The following is a 17,062-nucleotide window of genomic DNA, read 5'->3' as shown; positions in this document are numbered from 1 at the left end:
GCTGGAGACGAAAGCTAGGTCAAGACAGCTGCCATAATTCACGCCTCGTATAAACGTTGGGCTGGCGTCATTCAGGAGTGAAAGGCCGTGGTTGCAGGCGAAGTTTGCAAGTCTTTGCCCTCTTGCATTTGTCCTTGTGCTTCCCCATGCTATATGGTGCGCATTAAAATCTCCGATGATGACATATGGAGCAGGGCACACAGACAAGATGTTCGTTAATCGTTTGGGGTCAAAAATAACTGAAGGCAATATATAAACGCCTACAAGTGTAAACATGAGTTTGCCATTTTTAATTGTTAGGCAAACGTATTGATTCTTATCATGAGGCGGAATCGGCTGGCGAACATAGGTCAGTTCTCGACGAATAAAAACAAAAAAAGAAACAATAGATTTGGCTAGTGGTATTGCCAAGGCCTGATATCAGGTATAGAGTGATGTCAAAAGAGGACGATAGAGAATGAAAGAAATTGCGTCACTCTCCCAAGGTGCCACACACTGCCTCGACTGGTTTGAAGTATAAGCGGCCTTCGGACAAAGCGAGGTGTTCTATCTTTCCCTAGACGAGGTGAGCAAGCCTTATATGCTACAACTGCGGTCAAGGCACGTGGGACTTTCCTTCCGTAGACTTGATTGCCTGCAACCAGTGAGATTTTATATCACCCTTCGTTGTATATCTTTGTCCATATAAAGTTTGTTCACCTAATATGCTGGAATTGGTTCGATACTTTCCAAGTAAAGACCAGCAGAGCTCCGGGGAACAAGAATGTTCACTTACTGACACCGAGAATCTAGGTGCACACAAAAGAACGCTGTCGCGCCACAGTGTTGAAGTCCTTGCAAAGCAAACACCATTTCACCTCGAAGCACACGCCAGGAGGCGCGTATAGTTGCTTTGTCGCACGTGAGCCGAACTGCACAGTACGCTCATGCTTTCGTGGTGTAGTGGTTGAAACACCTGGCTCGCATCCATGAAGTCACCTGTTCGAAATCGGAGTCTTGTTTCTTCCTTAACATTTGCTTAATATCATTTTCATGTTTTTATTCGAAAGCTTGGCTTGCGGCATAAACCATGTGGTGTATGCAAGCTACATATTGAGTCCTGAGCAACATGACAGGAAACGAACATTTCCCTTTCAAGCATGGATTACCCATGAATTCGAACCCGTGGATTCGAGTATCACGTGTCAATATATAACAAGTAGCATTTCCGCTGAATGAAACACTTTTGCGCGGGACATGTGCGTTTGACCATTACGTTCTCTTGAGCGCAATTAGTTTGTTCCCTTTTATATTTCTCGTGCATACATGTAAGATATGTATAATTGGTTGTGTCTGATAAAGTTTAACAGTGATCTATGGTGGAGACCATAGATTCCCAGATGGTATAGTCAGGCAGGCGGCTTGGATGTAGCCGCACATTTTGCTGGTATAGGGGTGCTTTATTGACGAGCTCATGCCGGGACAATTACACAAGAGGTGAGGTAGGCTGGTGAGAACAGTTTGGCGAAGAGAGAAGGGGTAAATGGCATCAAAGGCTGGCCGGTTATTGGTTTTGCGATAAGTTGGCAAATTCAGGCGTTGCCATGGGGAGATCGCCAGCTTTACAAGAACGTCTCGCGTTCCGAATTCGCCAAGCACGTCGTCGCGTAAGAGCTATTCTTCCCACGCTTTTCAACGCACAAATAACAAGAGAGCTGGAAAGGTAAGCTTAGCCGGTAAACCGGGCCAAGCGGGAGAAAACCTGGGAAAGACCAGTTGACAAAATGTGTGCTGTGTGCGGTGGCGCCGGGAGAAAGTAGCGCACCGTTTTGGGAGCCCGTCTGCGGGATCGCCTGCTGCTGCGCTCGATGGACCATTAGGGAGGAAGAAGGCGGTGCACGGGAGGAGGACGACGAGCGCCGTCCTGCACCGGGGTGAGCGCGGCGCGCACGCTATAGTCGCGAGCTCAGCCGCTCAGCGAACAAAGACGACGCGAGTGGAAAAGCGAGGAAGCGCCCGCATATACGTCAGGGGACGGGGAATCCCCCAAACGCACGTGGCAGCAGGAATGGTGGTAGCGTGGGAAGAGAAAACAAGGCGAACACGTCAGGGGGCCACGCGAGGCCACGCGGAGGAGGGCGGCGCACGCCGCGAACTTCCGCGGCACCCGCGAGAAGCAAGCACAAGCCGCGCGGGAGACGGGAGACAAAGAAAAAGAAGGAAAGGTGTAGGTGCAAAAAGCGAAGAATCAAGTAGAAAAATAAATTCGCCGAGACAAAACAAACGAAAATTGACGAAGGGAATCGAAACGTGCGCCGCGTCAAGGTACAACGGCAGTACGAGCTAGGGTCGAAAGCCAGAGAGGTGGGAGGGGTGGACCTGAGCTGGAGTTTGAGCCTCCGAATATGCGAAACTCACGACGGCCAGATCGAAGTGTCGGGACGATGGATATCGGAAGCCTCGGCGAGATGAATGGAGGCCGAGATACGATGGGACACAGGGCTGAGACGGTGGGGGAGAGAGAATGACGCCTTGCGAGTGCGCTTCTAGCGCCCTTAGTTGGAGTCTTTTTCCTTAGCGTGTCTCTTCTGATTTCTCTCCCCACGGCCTTGGCGTTCTTTCTGTTCGTATACCTGCTCTCTCAGCCCACGCGCTGGCCTTTCCGCAATCCGGAATCCTGGTCCCCTTTCCTTTCCCATTTTATTTATTTATTTAGCTTATTCTATGCCTGGCAGAGAAGCACAGACGTCGGATACGCTTCGCGCGAGCTTCAGCCTATCCTCAGCGCTGGGAGGCAAATCTCAACTGGGGCTCCACGGCTGCTATGCTGTCGCAGCGCCGTCGAGAACAAACGAAACAGGAGATAAAAGGTGACCAGGGCTCAGGCGAATGCAAGGGCGGGAGCACGAGAACGCGGGGTTCCTATAGAGAAAGGAGGGCGACGCACGAGCACGATATAGCGGTAGGTGAAAAATGGAACTTGGCGTTTCTGCCTCTGTTTGCCAGGCTCGTACATCTCCGCATGTCGCTGTTTATTTCAACCGACCGCGCGACTTTGAAAGTCATTGTTTTTCTCCGAAAAGAAGGGCCGTGACCATGCGTCCTCCGTGAATGGTGCACACAACAATTGAGGCCAGAAACAGAATACTTGGCAGGTCTTGTGTTCTTCGTTGTCTCTGCTTCCATGCTGCGCGTGTGGTGTGGAAGTGCGCAGCAAAGACGCGTGCGCGCCGTTGTTTCTTTTTTCCTCTTTTTCGCCCGGTCTCTCAGCAGGAGCGGGCATGTACCGTTCTCTTTCTCGCAGGGGTGCGCGCGCGAGGATTGCAGGCCCGCGTTGTGCCGAACCCGGTGCGCTATCTGGGCGCGCGCGGCAGTCGTCCAGTGCTCGAGGCGTCTGCCGCTGAGCCCGGGATCCGGCGTTGCGGGGCGCGCGTCGGGAGAAATGGGGCGGAGGGCGTGCGCGATGGAAACGGCGCGAGATTGGCCCCGATTTGTCTTTCGCCCGGGAAATCCGCACGGAATGAAGGCGTCGCGGCCCGCCGCGAACGCCTCCCGTCTTCGCAGCACCGGCCGTGCGGCGGCTTACACCGGTGCGCGCTGCTGGAACGCAATGGAAAACGCTCTGAAAAAGCGACACCTCCCGCTATACTCACGTTCTTGTGTTCTTCGTTTTTCTTATTTTTTTTTAAACTGTGTACGCTGCAGACTTTTCTTCTCTTTGGCACTTCCTCAGAAAGCAAATAGTGCCTTCTTTACTTTCCAGGATAGACTTCAGTGGGACTGTTAAAATTGACTTCCAATAGGCTTCCAACAGCCATCACCAATCCTCGGGTTATAATGTCGCAAGAGAACGCTTTGACAAGGCAAAGCTTAACCACATTGGTGTGCGGTGCATTGAGTCTGCGCGGTGAAATACGAACGACAGCTTACCTTGACGCCTGTGCCGAGTTCCGCTTGAAGTCGAGAACCTGGGAAAAAAATAAGAGTACATTAACTTACAGTTCACACTGTCTAGTCGACACTACCATAAAAAATGCTTCCTCGGTTCACCTTTTTTCCCTCCTTTTTCCAGGAGAAAGCTTTTTAAGTTACTTCAGAGACAAACAAAAAAAATGCTCAATTCCATTAACTTATACCACTATAGCGCTTGTATCGTGCTTCTATGCAGGCAATAAACAAGATGGAAAGAGGTCGAAATAACACAGAAGCGAATAATCCACAAGTTCACTGCACCACTTCGACCGCTTGCCCCTCAGCTACTTCTCCCTGCAGCAATTACCCCCTCAGCTACTTCTCCCTGCAGCAATTACTTGCAAGAAACGTGCATAAAAGAGCCTCTCTTTTGTCGCCACTTCCCTGGCGCCCACCAGCGTGCAGGCCTTTTCCCTAGCGCTAAGAGCCATCAACTACCGCATTGTTGCCACGAATCCGCCTATCTATCTGAGGCGCGCGGCCACCGCCGGCTCTGGAGGCAAAGGGTGCACCGGGCTGAGGGACGCCTTACTGGCGTTTGTTCTTTATGTTTATTTATTTGTGTATGTGTGTGTCTATGGCCACGCACTTCGCGAGGGCACACACGGGGAAGCCTGGTGGCATATAAATTATGGCCTCCCGAGTCAACAACCCGGCGTTCTCGCCCATTGTTTGCACGCTCTCTTGCGGGGCGCACCGGTGTGGCGGGACTGTACCGAACGCAACGCTCCAAGCGCGCCTTCCTCATACCCGGCAGCCGCTCGCTAGAAGCTTTGCCCGCGCCAGCCATCCGTCACCGCGCTTGTATATACGGACACTGCGGTAATATGTCCGTACGGCGTCCCGCCAATGCCCGCATATACCGGACTCATATCGTTACGATGCCTGCATACGGTGGCCTCATCGGTGGGCAAGGTATAGGGAAAGCGCACTGGAGGTGCGCATGCGTCATGAATTGCTCGGAGTTTAAGCATATAGCACTCTGAAATCACCTAGATGATTCGATATCCCGCATGGTTCCCATGAACGCTGGGGACCAGTGGCTTAAACTGTGGTCATCCGGCGGCGGCATCTTTATTACAACAGTCAATTTTTTTTGAAGCCGTTGAAAGGGAGTGTTCACAAATTGTGCGTATATATATATATATATATATATATATATATATATATAGAGAGAGAGAGAGAGAGAGAGAGACTATAAAAAAATGAAATGCATGGGCGTCAATCAGAACAGAAACTACGGTTTGCTACCCTACGCTGATCACTAGGGTCAAGAAATATAAGAATCTGTCAGATGATCAATGCGATTAGCATGCTGTCGAAAACTTCGCAACAGAAAAGTGCCGTACAGTCACATAATGAACTTGCGCCCACTTCAATACATATCCCCCAACTTCGAGGTAAGGGTTCAAGAAGTTGCCGCCAGATGCACTGACATGTTACGTATTATTTTCGCAGAACGCTTTCCTTTTACACTGCAATACAAATGTGGGCAGAACAAAACTTTGTTCCGTGGCATGTTTTGGGGACGATTATCTCTGAACCAATGGTAAGCATGCTGTTAGCCGAATCCCGGCCGCGGCGGCCGCATATCGATGGGGGCGAAATGCGAAAACACCAGTGTACTTAGATTTAGGTGCACGTTAAAGAACCCCACGGGGTCGAAATTTCCGCAGTCCTCCACTACGACGTGCCTCACAATCAAAAAGTGTTTTTGTCACGTTAAAGCCCATAATTTTTTGAAGCATGCTGTTAGCGTTGACTGGCTTCCATTCGAATGACCCAACATAAGTTCGTAGCGTAATTATCTAAAAGCTGACTTAGTGAAATTTACGTAATTCGATAGCATAGTTAGGGATTGTTGAACAATTTACGATGCCCGCTGAAACGAATTTGTCACTGAAAACAATATATTTTAACTCTATTGCATCGTTTGAGAACGACAGGTAGGTCATCACCATACACAATGTCGATTGCCGTATTCAATTGCCGTATATAGGGCGTCCCACGCAGCTTGAGCCAAACAGTAAAAATATGCAAATTCCACGTAGCTGTACAGAACCCAGGCAATCTTGTTTGCCGTCGCTTGGAGATACATTGTTTTTTGCCTTCCGCCTAATTACATAATAATTCTTAATTAATCAACTTCTCAAATATTATATTTAGATAAAAGTGTCAATGAGAAAATCGTAGAGCAGCGTGGAAAGCTCCCGATACAGCTTTCTGTTGCTCAATATGTGCTACATAAATGCGTTTTTCCAAGCATGAAAGAAGCCCGTGAATACACCAAAAATTGCCGCACGAATGGCCGCTCGAGGCGGGCTTCTCTCATGCTCGGAAAAACACGTTTATGTAGCACGTAGTGACCAACAGAAAGCTGCATCGGGAGTTTTTCATGGTGGTCTACAATTTTCTCATTGACACTTTTAATCTAATTTTGATATTTGAGGAGTTGATTAAATAATTAGGGCTAAATATGCAAACAGGCGGAATGTTAAAGAATTCACCGACGATTACGGTACTCCCTAATGAAAAATTTGAGCACAGCTGTATACGTATTTTCATTTCGCGACATATTAGCTGGCGCGGACAATCTGTCTCGTGCTGCACGTTGCAAAGGGAGCGAAGTGTGGCTCGACTGACTTGCTAGTCGGGACATCGCGAGAGGCAGCACCTAGGTGACGCGTGGGCGCGATTCACAGCGGCGCCGTAGACAGACCGCCCCTCATTCAGCGCTTTGTTTCCATACAGACGACGCGCGCTACTCTGGCGCCATCTCGTAGCCGCCGTCGCCGCAGAGCCAGTCTTGCGCGGCACTACGTTTTTCTTCTCGCGCTTTCGCCCCACTTCACTCTCCTCACTCTCTTCACTATCGCCGTTTTTCACAGCGTTCGCTTTTTCGTGCTTCGCTGTGCTCGTTCGCTCAGTTACGAGGGACGCCGACGCTCGCCGCGTAAACGGGAGCCTAAAAGCTGCGCTCTAAGATAATCTCAGTATCTCCAAGCGACGGCAAACAGCATTAGCTTGGTTCTCTCCAGCAGCGTGGCATTTGCATATTTTTAATGTTTGGCTCAAGTTGGGTGTGACATTCGATATAGGCTGCTGGCAGCAGGAGAAGCTCCGTTTTATATGTATCGTGGTGCCCACCTTTAAAATTCGACCATTGCTTGCACAGTTGTGAATACTCGTGCACCTCAACTTTTCACTGAAGGCTGTTTCCAGTCGTCATTCCCCGATTGTTTTTGCGACAGGGTTATAGTTCTCATCAATGAGCTTATTACTTGCGGAACTGCTGCATATATTGGATTTATGGCACGCGTCTGCTTGTACCTTCAGCGACCGTCATTGAAGCCATGTCGTACTGACACACATGTAGAAATCGATTTCTGCTTCACAGAGGCATCGTGATCACAATTATAACTCCGCATTGAAGAGGGAGCGAATATTTTGGCTCTTTTGGACGGGGATATATCAAGCAGAATTCTCCAGAAATCACTCTGATTTTGAAAAGTGGTAATAAGCGGCTCGTAATTACTACAGTACAAGGAAAAGTGACGACAAAGGAATAACACGGAAGAACTGCGAGGTTATGCACTTACCAAATTACTTTACACTGTATCGTATAGCGTCGAGCAATACGGCCGACCCGTCGGTGCATCACTCAACGGCTTGTCATGCGACTTCGCTTTTCTGCACTTCGCGCGTAACCGGCACAATCACTGTGTGTTTATTATAACGTAGCGGGAATCGTTCGGAAGATAAAAGCGGCCGTGAGCGCGCACCGTTGAGAAGTGGCTGGATGTTGGCGGTCGGTATACGGCGCCTCGTTCTAACCGCGCATTGTCCACGCCGGGTGCATCCCTCCCCTTGTCGATGGTGGAGTGGGGGAACCAACTCTGGCGAAAAGCGGGTTGGAACGCGGTGGCTTTTATGACCGAGGCAGCGAAGCGACGACACCGTCCTTCGGGAAGCGTGTTACTACAGTGCCCGCCGGGCATGCCTCGGGGGTGTGATCAGCGGGGCCGCTATATCGGCTAGCGATGAGCGGCCGCGCTCGCCGGCTGGGTTACGTGCAGCTCGCTGGAAGCTGACTGCAGCTGCCCCGCCAGTCGGAACTGGACAGCGAGCGAGTAAAGCGTCGCATTGTGCAGCATATAGTGGCGTTACTGCGTCATTCTGGCAAGCTTATTTTATTTAATTTTTTTTCTCTCCGTTTTCACTATCCACTTGCGTTTTAGCGTACTCAAGTGTTTTCACTCCTTTTTGCCAACCTGTATACGTTTTGCACCGCTGTTGAACATACTGCGTAATAGCACTGTTTGCGTGCTTGCGAACGTCTCTGACTGCACGTGATGCGGTTCTTTTGGGGAGGCATGTGCTTACCGGCGTCGTCCTTCTTTTTATGCCTTTTTTTATCTTCCGGCACCTTGTTCTTCTCTTTTGTAACGCAGTGTAGAAAACCGGATGCTGTCCTCTTTAATCGGCATACTTTTGTTCGTATATACCGCTCTGGCTTTACCCTACGAGTGAGCTTAGACATGTTTAAGTGTCATCATTTTAATTGTCTTTACATAGTTCAAAAGGCGTAGAGAAGCTGTCCTTCCTCCACGTTGAAACTGCGAACTTGAAGCCGAGCAGTATAGAAGTCCAAAAGGCTTAGTAAAAATCCTAAGACCAGGCCGGGCTACTTTCGACATTAATGCGTTCCCAAAACCATTTTTCCTGGAACAGGGCAGCCAGCCGGTACTTACAATGGCTAACCTTCCTATTTTTCGCTCTCTTTTTCCACCTTGCGTAACCTGCTAAAACGCATTTCCATTGGAGCTATTATTTTCCCATACTATTAGAACGAGGCTTTCTGAAAACTGCTAACACAACGCGTCTACCTATAGCACCATGGTTAGCGCTTTATTTTTTGTAGCTATGCTCTTTTGCTAGCGGATAACCCAATAACGCAAAATTTTGATCATATACATTATATCTACTGCGGCTGCATGCCAGCCATGGTAACGAGTTAACATATATCATAATAAATAGTAATTCCTCCAAGTTAGATGAGGCAAAGACGGATATTCGTAACTCATTCAAATTGGAAAGGTTCCACCGGATCGATCGATCGATCTATCTATCTATCTATCTATCTATCTATCTATCTATCTATCTATCTATCTATCTATCTATCTATCTATCTATCTATCTATCTATCTATCTATCTATCTATCTATCTATCTATCTATCTATCTATCTATCTATCTATCTATCTATCTATCTATCTATCTATCTATCTATCTATCTATCTATCTATCTATCTATCTATCTATCTATCTATCTATCTATCTATCTATCTATCTATCTATCTATCTATCTATCTATCTATCTATCTATCTATCTATCTTTCTTTCTATCTATCTATCTATCTATCTATCTATCTATCTATCTATCTATCTATCTATCTATCTATCTATCTATCTATCTATCTATCTATCTATCTATCGCTCGAAATGTCGAGCGCTACTTTGTAAATCACGGTAGCATTTAACATAAGCCTGTTTTGCGTGCGACTCTTCGTGACATCCACCCGCCGAACGTTATTTTTTCGGCCAACTCTATACCAGTGCCGAAAAAGTCGCGATGAGATGGTAAGATTCGTGTGAATGACCACGGGGTCGCATACGATACAAACTTCGTCAGAATGGTTCTTCATATATATGTATACACTATAGGCAGATGCTTCCCGCATGGAAGAGGCACACGCTTCGCACTAACACGAGTACGTCGCTGCACAAAACTCCAGGTTTGGCCCAGAGAGCACCACAGATTTAATGGGCGAGAGTCTTGCAGTAAGGGTGACCGGTATAGGCGACTATATGGCGGCACGTTCCAAGCACAAACACGCGCGTACCCCAAGCTGTCGTCAGGTTGCGCCAGGCGCCCGGTAATCGAGGGAAAAGGCTCGGTCACGCTAGCGGCATACAGGTCGCTGCTCGTACTGTGCGGCCAACACAGGCCCCGCGTCGGGAGAACTGATATATCCTGTCATGTGTCAGTTCGAGGTTTGTGGGCAACGCGTGCACGGGCGGATGACGGGAACATTATGCGTTACTGCTGACTCATCGGTAATAACAGGGATACCTATAATTTCAACAAGGCGCTTTACGTGCGCAGCGAGATTGACTGGAATATGTATACGCACTGCTCTTCGATGCGCCTACTAGGCAGGCTTTTGCCAGAAATCTATACTACAGTGAACAGAGCTATTTTCGTTCTTGTTTTTGACTTTGCAAATATAAAAGGCGCTACACAAATAGATGAAAAGCACTATGAGGTCCTTGGCACCGTCTGCATGCCTCGTGCGACCCTAAGCGGGAGAAAATAGACAAGATGACAGCACAGTCGGAGGATAGCGATCTAAGGGGAACAAAGCTGCAAAAACTGCAGTTGTGGCTCATGCTGTGCAGGTCGTTCTTGTGTGCACAGCGAGTTGTGTTGAAGAACTGGTCATCATATTACCGACATTCTGCAGCACAGGCGCTAAGTCGAAGAGCGAACCATAACTCGAAACTGTGCCAACTTATTTCACTCCAACGGAAGGGATTTCAACGCCCCTTTGTTCGCTTTAGCTAATGCCTTTCAGTCTTTTTCCAGGATGCGTACCCACGAAAGAAACGACCAGACGAGCACTTCAAGCCAGAAATGCACATGTATAGGAAAAGCAATCAGAGCGTAAATCTTCTCTTTCAGTGGTCTTGAACCAGCCGCTCGCGTAACAGCTGGCGGCAGCAATGAACTGCCCGGCGGCGTGTTTCTGCGGTTTCCAGGGAAACACGGGGCGTTCCGAACAACCCTCCCCCTTCCCCACTTTCCCTCTAGCAGTCGTTTCTTCATTGCTTTCCGGCTTTCTCCCCGAGGCGAGCGAAGAACTTCTTTGTTCGCTACTTATAGTTTAGCGTCCGGGGTCCTGCAGCAGGAGAGCGCCGTCGGCCGAAGCTGCCGCTGCCTCCCGCGCATTCGCAGCAGCAGCACATTTCCTTGGCGTGCGTCCGTGCGTTTATTGACGCGGTGTCACTCCTGGGGAAAAAGACGCGTACGCGGCCCTGTTCCTTTCTTCGCCGGCGGAAACTGTGCCGCGCACGGAATGCCCCTAGCACCCAGAACTCTTCCCCACACCTTCTTAGAGCCCCCCTCCCCCCTTCAGCCTCTCCGCACGCTCTCCCACTGGCACCATTCTCTAGCTGGCTCTTCTCCGTTTCCTTTCTTGTTTTGCTCCAATAGTTGAGTGACGTGTCTCTATTACGAGCTAATGGATCTCCTCCGCAACCAAGCGGCGTCGTTCGTGCTGAGCCACCCGCTCAGCGTGCGTATATATATATATACCGTACCACCTCTCCTCGCACTTCGCTTTCCTGCACTCCTCGTGTGATGGCATATATCTTTCTCTTCTTTTTGGCCTTTTAACTGTCTTACACCGTTTTTATATAATGCTCCCGTGTTCCCTCGACTCAAAAGTTTTCACAAAAGCCGCTCATTCACGACACCTCCTGGCCTGCGAGTCGCCCTTTCTCGCCGGGCCTCGGTCTCGCTAGCTCACTCGCCGCCACCGCCGCCGCGGCAGACTTTTATGAAAAAGAGATTCCATTAAGGCTTCCGCCACCTCCGGGCCGCCGCCCGCCCTCAGCGGAAAGCGCCGGGCACCCGGAGACGCCTTGGCAATCAAAATACGGGAAGCGGCGCGAGAGAACCTGTCTTATTATGAACTCCTGGTGGAACGGCGCGCCAGCCGCATCGCGCTCTGTTGCTTGCGAGCGATTTTCGTACGCGCGCACCTCCTACGAGCTTTGCGCGTTTATGTGTCACGCTCTCTCTCGCGATTTCACTCTCCCTGTACCTCTTTACCTAGCCCCCCCCCCCCCCCCCTCATTTTTTCTTCTCCTTCTTCTTCTCATTTGCTTTTCGTTCTGCGTTCCGTACTCTCGCGATTACCAACACGGCGGAGCCAGGGGTTCTCGGAAGCGAAAACGTTTGCAGAGGCAAAAGTCTCGAGCGGCTAAGTCCCTACATAAATCGGGAGCGCTGATAAAACGCATTTTCGGCCGTTGTTCAGCTCGCTGGAATAACTTCGCTTTTAGCGTGTCCTCTCCCACCCACTTCTTCGTTCCGCGAGTTCATTCTGCCCGTTCTGCGAGAGGTTTATTGCGGCGCTCAAGCTCCGTGACAGTGACACCTTAGATGCCTCGAGACGCCTTCTTTTTTGTTTCTTCTTTCTGTTTCTGTGTGTGTCCGTATGAGTGTTTGGATTTGTTTTCATTTCTCTTTAGCAGACATATCCAGGCGATGCAGCTTGAAATTCGCCCGACAGGCGAGACAACCCGATTACCATCGGCAGACTGCAATTGCATTGTTCCAGACCCTCTTTATTGAGAAGCATTACATTCGCTTCGTCGCAAGGTCAGTCTAGAGCAATAGTTAGCGCGTTGCTTAAAATGCGCAGTAGTGTGAAGGGCAAAGCAAACGCTCCCGGTATTTACTCACCAGTGATTGTGCGTTTCGAATAATAAGTTAATTGACATTATCAACTTTGACAAAATTGTCCGCTGCACAGATGTGACGCCACAACTGCCATTTCGATCTTTGAAGTTACTGTATGCAATATGTTATTTTTTTTTTCAAAGGGGGGGGGGGAGGGCACGTATTTTGCGTATCCTAAGCTCACCCACGGCCTGGAAGCACTTTTTCCTCTCTGAACCTAATTTGTTTTTCACAGCAAAAGATATGTAAAGTGAGTAAGGCAGTGAAGAGGCGAACGCAGTGGTGAATAATTTCGTGTTCGAAAGTTGAAATTATAATAGACAATTAGCGAAAATACAGGTAAGAGTCCTGAACTATGTGGCACATTGCCTAGCAGTCACTGGCATGTTCCAAATTAATGAGCCGATGCTCTTCACGAACGTTATTATTTGTTAAAGCTGGATTCACACGCGGGCGCGAAGTCCTGCTTGCTCGGCGGCCCAAGCAGTCACGTGATCATTTCACGCAAGCGCCACTAGGCAAGTTCGTATTCACACGGCTGAAGCGCACGCTAGCGCAATCCGCATGAAAAGTCTTAACTCCTACGCTTACGCGAGTTGCTGAAGCACCGCAGGAGAAAGAGTTCTTCTTTGCGTGTCGCTGATTATCGCACTTTTGTTTAAAGTTAAAACTCACCTTTGCGATCACAAACGCGATTCTACACCAGATAGATAGTCTAACGAGTAGGCTAGAGCAGACTATACAGAAGACAGATGAGCGGAGATGCCGGCCAGAGAGAGAGAGATCGTTTATTTGAATGAAGGCAGAGAGGTCGGCCAAACTAACGCGCTCTAGCCTGCTACTCTGCGAAAGTCACGTGATATGCTTTCCACTACAAAAATTTTTGCTCTTGTCCGTAGTCTGAATCCCGGTTAAACCGCGATATCCGAGGATTTTTCTAGGGACTCTTATAGAGCATTTAATTCAGTGATCCTGGTTGCAAGGCGTCCGCAGGGTTCACAGTCGTAGATCTGACTGTTCCAAAAGCAATCTATCTTTGTTTCGTTCTTTCTTTCGTACACATTTGCACTAATAGCCCGCAACAAAATTTTGCACCACTGAGATCGAGCACCTCCTCTGTGACTGTCCCCGTTACAATGTGCGAACAAAAGTGCTCGTGACCACGCTCGAAAAACTGGACAATCGCCCCTTCACAGAAGAAAAAGCCTTAGGACACTGGTCCAGACAGACTTCGGCACTCAAGGCCTTAAGGGCTTTGCTGAAGTTTTTAGGGACATGCGAACTGTGCGACCGCCTTTGAATGTTGTAGCGCGCAGCATCGCATTACTGTGTGAATGTTTCTCGGTTTTTTTCTTCTTCTTCTTTCTCCTTTTATTCCCTTTACCCCTTTCCCCAGCACAGGGTAGCCAGCCGGTACTTACACTGGCTAACCTACCTGTCTTTCCTCCCCTTTTGTTTCTCTCTCTCTCTCTCTTTTGCACCACTGCTTCGTGTTTGTTAGAATCACACATTCAGAATCCTCGAAACAGTTTTAACACAACTTCACACCTGCGAAGAAATTAATCGAGCGCTTAAATATATTACATCAACCAACCGCCGCGGTGGTGGCGCATCGACCGTGTAGATATGCTGTTGATATTTCAAAGGATATGATTGGCCGGTAAAATTTAAATCTCAGGGCGGATATGGCGACAGGTGTTCATATCGAAGGGAATTACGTCAATCGGTGCAGCTATGCACGCGAGACTGAACGATCGCGTGGGCTGCTCCCAACGAGCGCGCGCGCACTTAATGTATCCGCAGTCGAAACGGCCAATCTGCCCGCTTCATTACGGAGTTAAATCCGAGATGCGCGGCACTCGCCGACGTTTCGACCCAAAAGTGAGTGACATAGCTGCATACGCGCATTGAATTACCACTTATTTGTTTGTCTAGCAAAAAAGAATAATTCGCTCCCCGCTTCAACTTATTGTGTACGTATCGCGCGCCGACATTAACATAGTACGTTCCGTCTGGAACAGAAACCTGTCGTCCGGCAAGGCATTGAAAGCGCTTTGATGCTTTTGTTCTTTCTTTCATTCTTGAGCGGTTTGAGCCTTTGGCTGCAAGACGCTGTTGCTACGTGCAGCTTTACACTTGGCCTTCCCTATTTCTCTCTCTAACGTTTCTGTTTCTTCCGTTTCCTTCCCTCTGTGCAGAATCGACGCCCTTCTGCCTTGCTATTCATCTTTTATTTTATTTTTCATCTAACACATTTTGAGGGCCAACGGGACAACTTTGGGACATGAGAGAGAAAGAAATATATTTAAATGATTGCTCCATGTGTATTTGTGTATGTGGGTTAAAGGAAGCGCCTTCAGCGGCATGGGGAGACAAGGAAGGGCGATCATTCAGAAAATTGCGCTTCGTAGATTAGTTTTAGACAACGGCTGGTCTCGACTTCGCATTACGTAGGAACGTTTGTAACTAAAAATCCATTTGCTGAATTATTCTTCATAATTGCCGCTTTGTGGAGTCTATTCCTACGCTTCCTCTCCCATCTGGTATATTGTACAACTTCACAGACACGAGGTGAGTAACCACTGGTTTCAGCTTCAGCTTTCTTTTGAAGAATATTTTGAAACTTGCATTTGGGCAGTGTGGTGGATTGTTGGTGATCCATAATCGTAAGCGCACAGCGGGAATGTTAAACATGGACGAGACAATTGACAAGGACACGCTTGTCCATGTTTCCGCGCTTGTCCCCTTGTCACTTGTATCGTCCCCGTTTAACCTTCGCGCTGTACACTTACGATTAACTTTAGAGACCATTTCAAAGCGCAAAAAAAAAAAGACTAATTTCGCTCAGAATAACTGAAGGGAGATTCTTGACACGACAGCACAGCGTCAATGGAGTGGTTAAGCTCGCGCTCGGAGTTTCGGCTCGCGCTACTGCTCGTGCTCTAAAGCTTTGAAACGGAAGGTGAAACGTGCGCCTGCGCTCCCTATAGTTTCTATACCTTCTTGGTAGACCGACAACGCGTATGTCACCAGACGTGCACGGGAGAAGCGCACTTGCGCTCGTCCACATCGCCATCGTTGCGCCCCAACTCAAGCATGCGTGACGAACGCATGAACACTGGTGGGAAGTCGATCATTCTGTTTGAAGCATTGTCTCGTGTATGCCGTCGTAATATTTAATACCAACCACAGTTGAGAAGCGAGGGGTACGCATTTGTCCAGCGCTGAACGGCCACAGATTTGAAACATATGAGTAATTAGTCGGTCTGTAGAAAACTGCTGCTACAACGATCTATATACTCAAGGCAGTGCAAGACAGTTACCAAAGCGATGGCCAAGCAAGAACGACTGGTGATATCGAGAGCGCCGGGTAAGGAAATAGATAACTATTATCAATGCGTAAAACAAGAGGGAAAAACTAATTAACACCTGCACCATAACATTCAAGTTTGCACTCTCTGCCTCCATGGGGGAACCGCGACATTCACTACCCCTCCTGCGAGTAGAATTGTGAAATTCAAGATGACCATGGTGACGCATGCAACAACACACGTCACTCTGTGAAATCAGTGGTTCAATTGAATCACCAAAGCGGCGATAGAGAGAGCGAGAGAACAGACTTGCGCTGAACTCAAGTCACCGAACACGTGTTCCCGCTGCCGCAACACTATATCTGCGAGGGCAAAAACACTCGGCCGTAGCCCCAACAGGCTTTTCTAGGTGTCGACAGTTTTGTTGCTAAATCTATATACTACATCTTTGGACAAATTATATAGATATCTATATCTATATACCGATATTGGAACAAATTGTTGCACATTTAAAATGCCTTTCGATGTAAATGTAAGCCAAGTTCCTAAACTATACAGCCGCTTCTAAACTCCACTTGACGCAGTTCACAAACAGCGCTTTCTTTTCTGTAAAATTTTATTTTTCCATTGCTTCCCATCCAAATTGAGCAGGTGTGTGGAGAAAAAGTTCCGCCGCAAGAACTGGTGACGTAACGTGATGCTAGCGTGACGCGCGATGCGCGCTCGAGCAATAAATACCATCAAACATCTCTTCTGGTCATCCCTCTGCCTCAATCAGGCCCAACACTGCAACATGCAAGCAGTGGGCCTTCATCCCACGAAGCAACTGGGTTATGATGCTGAACTCCATGGGCTCCATCAATGAAACTTGGTCACGTAATGAAAAATCACAGTTGCTTGAATTGGTATTTAGTCATTCACACACAATAAAATGGAGTTTCAGCGCTTGTTCTGTGTTTGCTGCCCCTGCGGAGGCATTGCTTGGTTACATATTCTTGGATTGTCACCATACCAACACACCCACCCACCCACCCACCCACCCACCCACCCACCCACCCACCCACCCACCCACACACACACACACACACACACACACACACACACACACACACACACACACACACACACACACACACACACACACACACACACACACACACACACACACACACACACACGCGCGCGCGCGCGCACGCACACACACACACGCACACACACACACACAAAGTGAGCACTATTGGACGGGCGTTGACTCACAACCAATAGATTACTCT

The 17,062-nt window shown here is 48.6% G+C and overlaps 1 protein-coding gene across 1 annotated transcript in view; it reads right to left on the bottom strand.

Annotated features, from left to right (window-relative positions):
- Positions 1–17,062, bottom strand: part of Ddr (discoidin domain-containing receptor 2) — a 723,836-nt gene that overhangs the window by 564,026 nt on the left and 142,748 nt on the right. Inside the window, exon 2 of the mRNA XM_055062865.2 lies at positions 3,910–3,947. The gene's annotated coding sequence lies outside the window, so the exon portion shown is untranslated. The remainder of the gene's footprint in view (positions 1–3,909; positions 3,948–17,062) is intronic.

The sequence above is a fragment of the Dermacentor andersoni genome, chromosome 1 (genome assembly GCF_023375885.2).
Source record: "Dermacentor andersoni chromosome 1, qqDerAnde1_hic_scaffold, whole genome shotgun sequence".
Lineage (NCBI taxonomy): Eukaryota > Metazoa > Arthropoda > Arachnida > Ixodida > Ixodidae > Dermacentor > Dermacentor andersoni.
This window is presented reverse-complemented; position numbering and strand designations above follow the sequence as displayed.